Genomic DNA, 7,778 nt, shown 5'->3' on the forward strand with positions numbered 1-7,778 from the left:
GCCCCCACCTCCCGGGGCAACATGCTCTCTGGGTCCTCCCCCCCCCCACTGCCCGCGCAGCTCCCTCTTTCCACACTTTCTCTCCTCTATTACCATCCTGGTCATGGTCATCCCCTCCCCTTAACTAGGTGTCAGGAAGGGAATGAACAAGTCCCTTCCCTCCCCCAAACCTTTGACAGAGGTTGTTGTCTTTGCTGCCCAACAACAGCCTCTGTAAAATATTGTGGAATAAGAAAGGACCTATTTGTTCTCTTCCCACCGTGTGTTAAGCAGCAGCAGGACAGCAAGTGACTATACATCAGGCACTATGCTGGTAAGGGGGCGAACAAGTCTCTTCCCCCCCCACCTCCCCAAAAACATCTTACAAAACTTCTTGATGGGTGCACTGGACAGCTGCAGTGAAGCTCCAGTCGCTGCAGCTGCCCTCCCGGCAGCAACCTCTGTGAAAAGGTTTTGGAAGAAGAAATGGGACCTGTTGGTCTCCTTCCCGGTGTGGCATCAGGCTCCTCTCCTTTACCAGGTGGCAATAATGTGGTGGCAACAGATATATTTTCTGTAAAAAAAAAAAAAAAAAAATTACACTCCGCTCAGGTGTGCTGCCCATCTGCCATTTTCACTGCCTGGAGTGTTTCTGGACTCAGTTTGGGGCCCAGGGCACTCTGGGAATTTGAGAAGATGTGGAGCTTAATTGTCTGGAGCTTCATTCCACAGTGCGCCTGACTTGACTGCAAAAAGGGTTTTTTTTTTCCAGAAATAGTAAAGACAATGGACTGTTTGGGGGCCCTCAGCCTGCACAGCTCTGGAATTGTGTCCCTGGGAGAGTGGAAGGAATTCTAGGGACTGCCCAACAGATAAGTTGGCTAAAGATGGGATAAAGTAGACAGCTGAAAAACAGTAAGGAAATCTTAGAGAGGAGATGGAGTTAAAGAAAGGAGGAGTCAAAAAGGACTGAAGTAAAACCTCACAGGGGACTTTGAAACAGAAGGGCTATGCGCTAACAGCAGGAAGGAGGTGGACAGCCAAGTGACGGTTGGAGGGCTGGAGACAAAGGTTGCTAGGTTTACACTTGAGACCCTGACAGGGCTGCTGTTCCTGTAGCATAGAAAGGAAACATTGTCAACTGAGGCTTCTGTTATCATTGCATCTTTTTTTTTTTTTTTACCTATGATAACCCTGAGAGTGCAACAAGACCATTTTTTTTGGTTACACCAACATAGAATATCTTCTCTGTACTGATGGTATGGATTACTGACAAGAATCCTTGTTATGTAATTAGTGACAATGGCCAGATATATGATTACAGCAACCTGTTTATTGATGTTAAAGTCCTTGAAAACACTGGGTTATTTTTGTTTTTACATGAAGACTTTACTTTATAAGCTGCTTGAAAAGAATGTTTTGAAAATCGGGATATAAATAGTTAAAATAAATTAAAACAAATTACTCATCATGCTAAAGGTTTATATAGATTAGCAGGCTCCGCTAAAATTAGGGTGCCTATATCCTATATAATATAATCCTATAAAATTATAGGAGATTTGTATAAGAGCACAAGAAAGTATTAGATCTAGACTAGAGATGTAAAATTTCCAGAAATTTTGAAGCCATGAAAAAGACCTGGGAGTTTTCTGTTTGTTTGTTTTTTCCTGGCAAAATTGGAAATTTTGGAGAAATTGAAAAAATAAGTAATACTTTCTTTTAGTGCTCTTTACAGACCTAAGGTCACTTTGTGACTTTAGGAACATAACATTTATTATGCATAACTTGGTTTGCTCATAAAATTATTAAAATTAAAAACATTTAAATGTAATTCCCCTTAATAAACATCTTCATATTTGTTCATTTTGAAAGTTTGTTTCTAGTGGTAGCATCAATCCCATGTCTACACCATAGGTACCAAGCTTTAGGCATAGAACAGCCTTTCCCAGCCTGGCACCCACCAAATGTGTTGGACAACAACTCCTAGCATCTCCCAGCCAACATGTTAAAGGCAGCGGTTAAAGGTTTTATCTCTGAGGCAGTGTTTCCTAATGGTGAGGTCTAGTTGGGAACTTTAATAAAAATGGTGATAGTGAGTTCCATAGACCCAAGCTACAAAGTCTTTTTTTAAAAGAAGCATAGGATAGCCCACCATGTGTTTTGTCACATGTGGTAGTGGGGGGGTATAACCTACAGTGTTTCATATGTGGGTTTTAGAATGACATTCAGTGACCCAGTTCACATGATCACTGCAACTTAAACGAGCCATAGTGGGCACTATTTGCCTAATTGGTGTGCTGTGTGCCTTTTCCCTAACTACCTGCCTGTATGTGGCTTGTCTTGTCATCTGAATCCTGGCAGCATGGCTTGTTGGAGGGGGAAACAACCCTTAATAACCCAACAGGCCATTGACTGAGGTTTGTTTCCCCCTCCAACAAGACATGCTGCTCATGTGATATTATACAATGTAGCCCAAATTTGGGATATTTGGTCCAAATATGTGCAGGATCTTCTCTTATACTAATCTTCACATTAAATGGGATTTTGGCAGGAGAAGATTTTAATAGCTTGCATCCTTGTCCTCATTGGTCATCAGGTAGGATACAGGAGAAAAAATGTTCTGGTCAAAACATTCAGAGTAACATCACTGATGGCTGCAACTTCTTGTACTTCATCACCGTATCATCACTCCTTCTAATAGTGAACTCAGGTAGTGAGTGCTGAGAGGATGATACACAAAGCCATTGGGAAACAAGAGAAAAGTTTCAGCATGTTTAGGGAACTTTTTGAGTTTTGCTGAAGCACAAAACGTATTTAAAAACTGTTTAGGGGGCAACCCCCCCCCCCAACAGCTCAGTGAAGAGTGAGCATGCTCAGTAGCCATGGAATGTTGAGTGACAGAAAAGAAAAAACAGAAAGGGTGGGGGAGTGGAATGCCCTGCTTGGAGGGAATGGCTGGTTGGAACCCTGAACAGACGCATTCCATTTCAGAGGGAGAATATACTGCAATATTTTGGTTAGGGAGCCACTTGTTCCTCCTAATAGCAAAATTGGTGTCAGCATGGAGACATGAACAATATAGGGGTTTCTGTATGGAGGCTTCCCAGGCATGTAGAAAAATATTATTTTAATGTTTGTAATGAGCAAACCCATGTGCAAAGCCCTCACCTAAGAACATAAAATTAGAAATCATTAAAAGCCTGGACAATGATGAAAGTGGGGAAAGGTGAGGGGCTGAATTGGTTCCAGAGACAGTAACACAGGATGAAAATTTGCCCTCAGTAAAGAAAAAAAGAACTCTCCCAGATAGCACAAGGAAGAGGGGAGGTTAAAAACAAAATATAACCTGCTGGTATACTGCTCAGGTTGGGGACTGTTGCAGCTAACCCCCAAACCTCCCCATACTGATGATACACAGTGTTATATCACTTAGGATTGGAGCTGATAGTGCAGTTTACTGTACATCCAATGCTAAAAAGTCTGGTGCAGTGCAGGGCAATGTCCCCATCCCCTGCAGAAATTATTTCAGGGGAAAAGGGAGGCTGAGCCCCACCCCCTCAAGTCATTATAGGTCCTCAATTTTTAAGGTAGTATTTTCTCCATGGAATGCAATCTCTATGTAAGATTGCATGGAGTATAGTCACATATTAAGGGCGCAATCCTCTCAAGATAGGCAGCTGCCTCTGAATTCGGAGGCGACCGCCTATCCAAAGCAAGGTAGGAGAGGCACGGGGGGGGGGGGATCGTTCCCTCCGCGCCTCTCCTGCCCTGCTATCTTCCGCTAGACAGCCAACCAGGAGAGGAGGGTGCTGTACGACACATTGGATGTGTCGTACACACAGCTCCGCTCTCCCCACCCCAGAACGCCCCCAGCCCCACTCCTTTTCAGTTGCTCCATGCTAGTCTTCTGAGTGAAGAGGACAGGGTTTCTCTGTGCTGCCTTGGAGGCAGCGCGGACGTGGGGAGAGGTCGATTTCTGGGAACCGACCTCGGAGCGCGGGCTCCAAGGTCAGTTCCCAGAAAACAGCATATCCTAAGGGTCCTCTAGACAGTGTCTAGTGGCCATAGGATTGCTCCCTAAGTGTGGTTAATTTCTCTTGCACATTGCAACAAAAGGGCCACTTAATTAATCTCCATATAGGAAACTATAACATATAAGGTGATGTTTTATTTTGAAGTCATAACCTAACCCAGGATATTGCTTCATTATGTAGTCACTACTAACTCAGGGTCATCTTTTTCTGAAAAGGTCCCATGGTACCCCTGGCTTTACTGTCCCATCCTCACCCCATTCCTTCTGCATTTGCTTATGGCTAATTAAAAATATTAAGCTAGATGAAGCTGGAGGTTCCATCTAGCCATATAAATTTAATTATAATAATTTCACCTCCTTTTGTATGGTTGCACATAAGTTACTCTTACTTGCCATGGTTGTTAGGCCCAAAATGAAGAAGATCTCCTGGATAAATGGCACAATTCCTCATATAAATTTCTGTTATCAAATCTCTTTTCTTTTTTTTCTGCAACAGGATTGGGATGACTTGGAAAATGTTGACTAGTTGATAACGTGTATATAAAGGACTATTTTGGCCAATTAATCTCCATAAGAGACTGTAGCATATGAAAAAAATCCCCTTTTTGTATTGTAAACGCAGAACCCAACCTAGGATTTTCATTAATCTGCTAGACTTTAATTGGGCATAGCTGCCCATTCACCTATTTAGCCTTATAGTTGCATGATTCCTTTTCCATGACATATATCAAAACTGTAATGTTTAAATTTAAATAGATATAAAATCATATAGAATATGGTTAAAATGTGGGCTCCTCTAAGGAATGGTTTTCTGATTCTTTTAAAATATTTGTTAAGAAGCACAAAACCTCCACCTATTACTAAGATAAAGTCTCAGCAATTCTGACCAGCTAGTGAACTGTGTATTTTCTTGAGAAGTTGCCCCCCAGTTGTCGAATGATATTTGTATACAAGTATGAATTATGTCTCACAGAATGATCTCAAACTCTCAGTCAGAAAAAGACAAAGGAGCCTGGCTGAGACCCATACAACTGTTATATTGGCATCAGTCTAAAGAAAGCAATGATACATTGCTTTGGAAATTATCAAGAAATGTAAAAAATGCATTTGCCCTTTTTTGTTGTTGTTGTCATAGTCATCAACAGGGTGGGGCTAGGTTTAGGGTTAGAAAACAAAGCAGAAATAGATGCAGTCCTGTACATAGTGCTCCTTTGGCTGTCCCTTCAGACAATGGGGGACTGGGGTAATAAAACAGTTTGGATCCCTTGCAGTAGCAGCAACATCTGCATCACCATAATCATCAACTTCTTCATCATATGTGTTCACCTGAAGAGGCAGATGATGCAGACAAGTTCTGGGGCTAAGGTAACTCCTCTGGATCATTAATCCGACATTTCCACCCATCATTAAAATCATACAGAATAAGGGAGGAAAAGGAAAATACATCCAAAATAATCGGTCTGGTGGAATGACCAAGGGTGATGGGGTAAGATGGAAGTCTTGGTATTTCCAATAAATGTCTTTAGTCTGCAGTGTAGAGTTGTTGAGCTCCACAAACTCAAGAGTGAAGGCTGGTTTTTCCCCTTCTAGAAAACAACCTAGTCTTTAGCTTCTGTAAAGTTTCCATCTGCAGTACAGTGACTGTATCCAGCATGCAATTCTATTTCCCCAATAAAAAGGGAAAAGAGAGGACATTTTATGGAACCAAACTTTCCCCCTACAATACCCCAGACTGCCCCGCTTAAAGGAGGCAGTAGCTCTTTGCTCAGACCCATGGAAGTCTCTCTCTTTCTGTGTGTATTTATATCACAGCCACTTGAAATGTCAATCACCCAACAGCAAAACTGTGCTGGCACCAGCAAACTCTAGCCATTGTCCACCAACTTCTCAATTATGAATATCTGCAGGGCACCTTTTTGCCTTAGTGATTATACCAAATATGGTGAACTGAGATGTTATATGATAGCTGATAGTTTTTATAATGGAAGAAAGTGTTATCATCTGGCACTTGAAATCAGGATTGAAACTTCTTCCTCTAATCAGGGATGTAACTAATACCTCAAATGCACAATGATGGCAGAAGAACCTGCTCTGAATAAATTGCTTCTTTTGTTGAACACTCAGTTTTTTAACTGTTCCCATAAAAACAAAAGATGCTCTATACCTTATGTAAATGAGTATATTAATACCTAAACCTAGGGCCTACAATATGTGACCATTTGTTTTGACAGCAATTATAGCACCAGGGGAAAAAAGACTTTGTTAACTCCTGTCAGACATGTATATGTTGTGGTTATTGTGAGTTGAATGAAGAATTTGCATAAATAGGCAGTTGTGCACATTGACATGAAGGCACAGAGAATGTACACAAATGGAAATATAAATGGGATTAATCAGGTTAGATCATATACTGCCTGGCCTGCTCAATATGCAGAATCCCTGGGCGGAGACTATTTTATTTTGATCAGGACATATATAAAACTGATGTTACATTCTTCAACATCACTTGGAGGCTGGCTATGCATATAGACCTGGTACCTTAAAATATTCATTACTTATGCTATCACATTGAGTATGCTGAGAGCCAGTGTGGTGTAGTGGCAAGAGTGTTGGACTGGGAGCTGGGAGATCCGGGTTCTAGTCCCCACTCGGCCATGGAAGCTCACTGGGTGACTTTGGGCCAGTCACACACTCTCAGCCCAACCCACCTCACAGGGTTGTTGTTGTGAGGATAAAATGGAGAGGAGGAGGATAATGTAAGCTACCTTGGGTGCCTTGCAAGAGGAAAAAAGGCGGGATATAAATGCAATAATTAATAAATTATTATGTTCTCCTTGCCTTTTCATAAATGTGCAAAGTCATAATTTAACTCTCATTATCTCCACTATATACATGACAAAGCTGTGCAGTATTTATGATGACTGAGATGCATGAGAGATAATTCTATTGCAGATAGTGCTCACAGTCACATATCACAGGAGGCAAGGGAATAGCACCGTATACAACCAGTTACCACTGATACTATACCACCTGTGGAATTAACTTTTGTATGGGAACATATTACAACCAGTGCTTCTCATTGTCACTGATGATATAATCTTGCAATTGCATATAACTGTCTTCACTTATTCCCCTGTAATAATTTAATGACCAATGAGGAATAATATAAACAGCTGATCTCCCCACCCCCACCCCCAGCAGTGTACATGACATTGGGAGTGAGGATTCACCTCCAATTTAGGGCTGGTTTACAGGTATATGTATATCACAATTTCTCATCAGTTGATCACTCAGTACTTAATGGCTCACAGCTGAATATGTGAACTAATTCCACTGAAAATATTTGGACCCATTCTGATGTCACTTTAGCACGGAAGCTCCTTTAGTTTTCTTTCCTATATTACTCAGGTAACATCAGAAGCCCCAGACCATGTGGGAGGAGTCCATAAAGTACCTTCCCACAGCAGCATCACCCCATTGAAAGCTGTTCATATGCTGGCATGGAAAGGAGCCATATTGTTGACTCCTCCCACGTGGTTTCAGTGTGCAAACATTACCTTTGTGGCACAGGAAGGATTCACGTTGCTGTAGTCCCACACTATGAAGGTAATGTTAGAATGGAATAGGTGATGCAAAGTTATATGAAAGGTCTTTCTGTGGAAAGGTCTCTCTGTTATGGCTAATTTATATGTGCAGTTTATCACTTAATGTTAACAATCATAAACAGCACAATCCTATACATGTCCACTCAGAAGTAAGACTCTTT

Source organism: Heloderma suspectum, chromosome 7 (genome assembly GCF_057233095.1).
Source record: "Heloderma suspectum isolate Gila_16-S chromosome 7, 16-S_ref, whole genome shotgun sequence".
Classification (NCBI taxonomy): Eukaryota; Metazoa; Chordata; class Lepidosauria; order Squamata; family Helodermatidae; genus Heloderma; species Heloderma suspectum.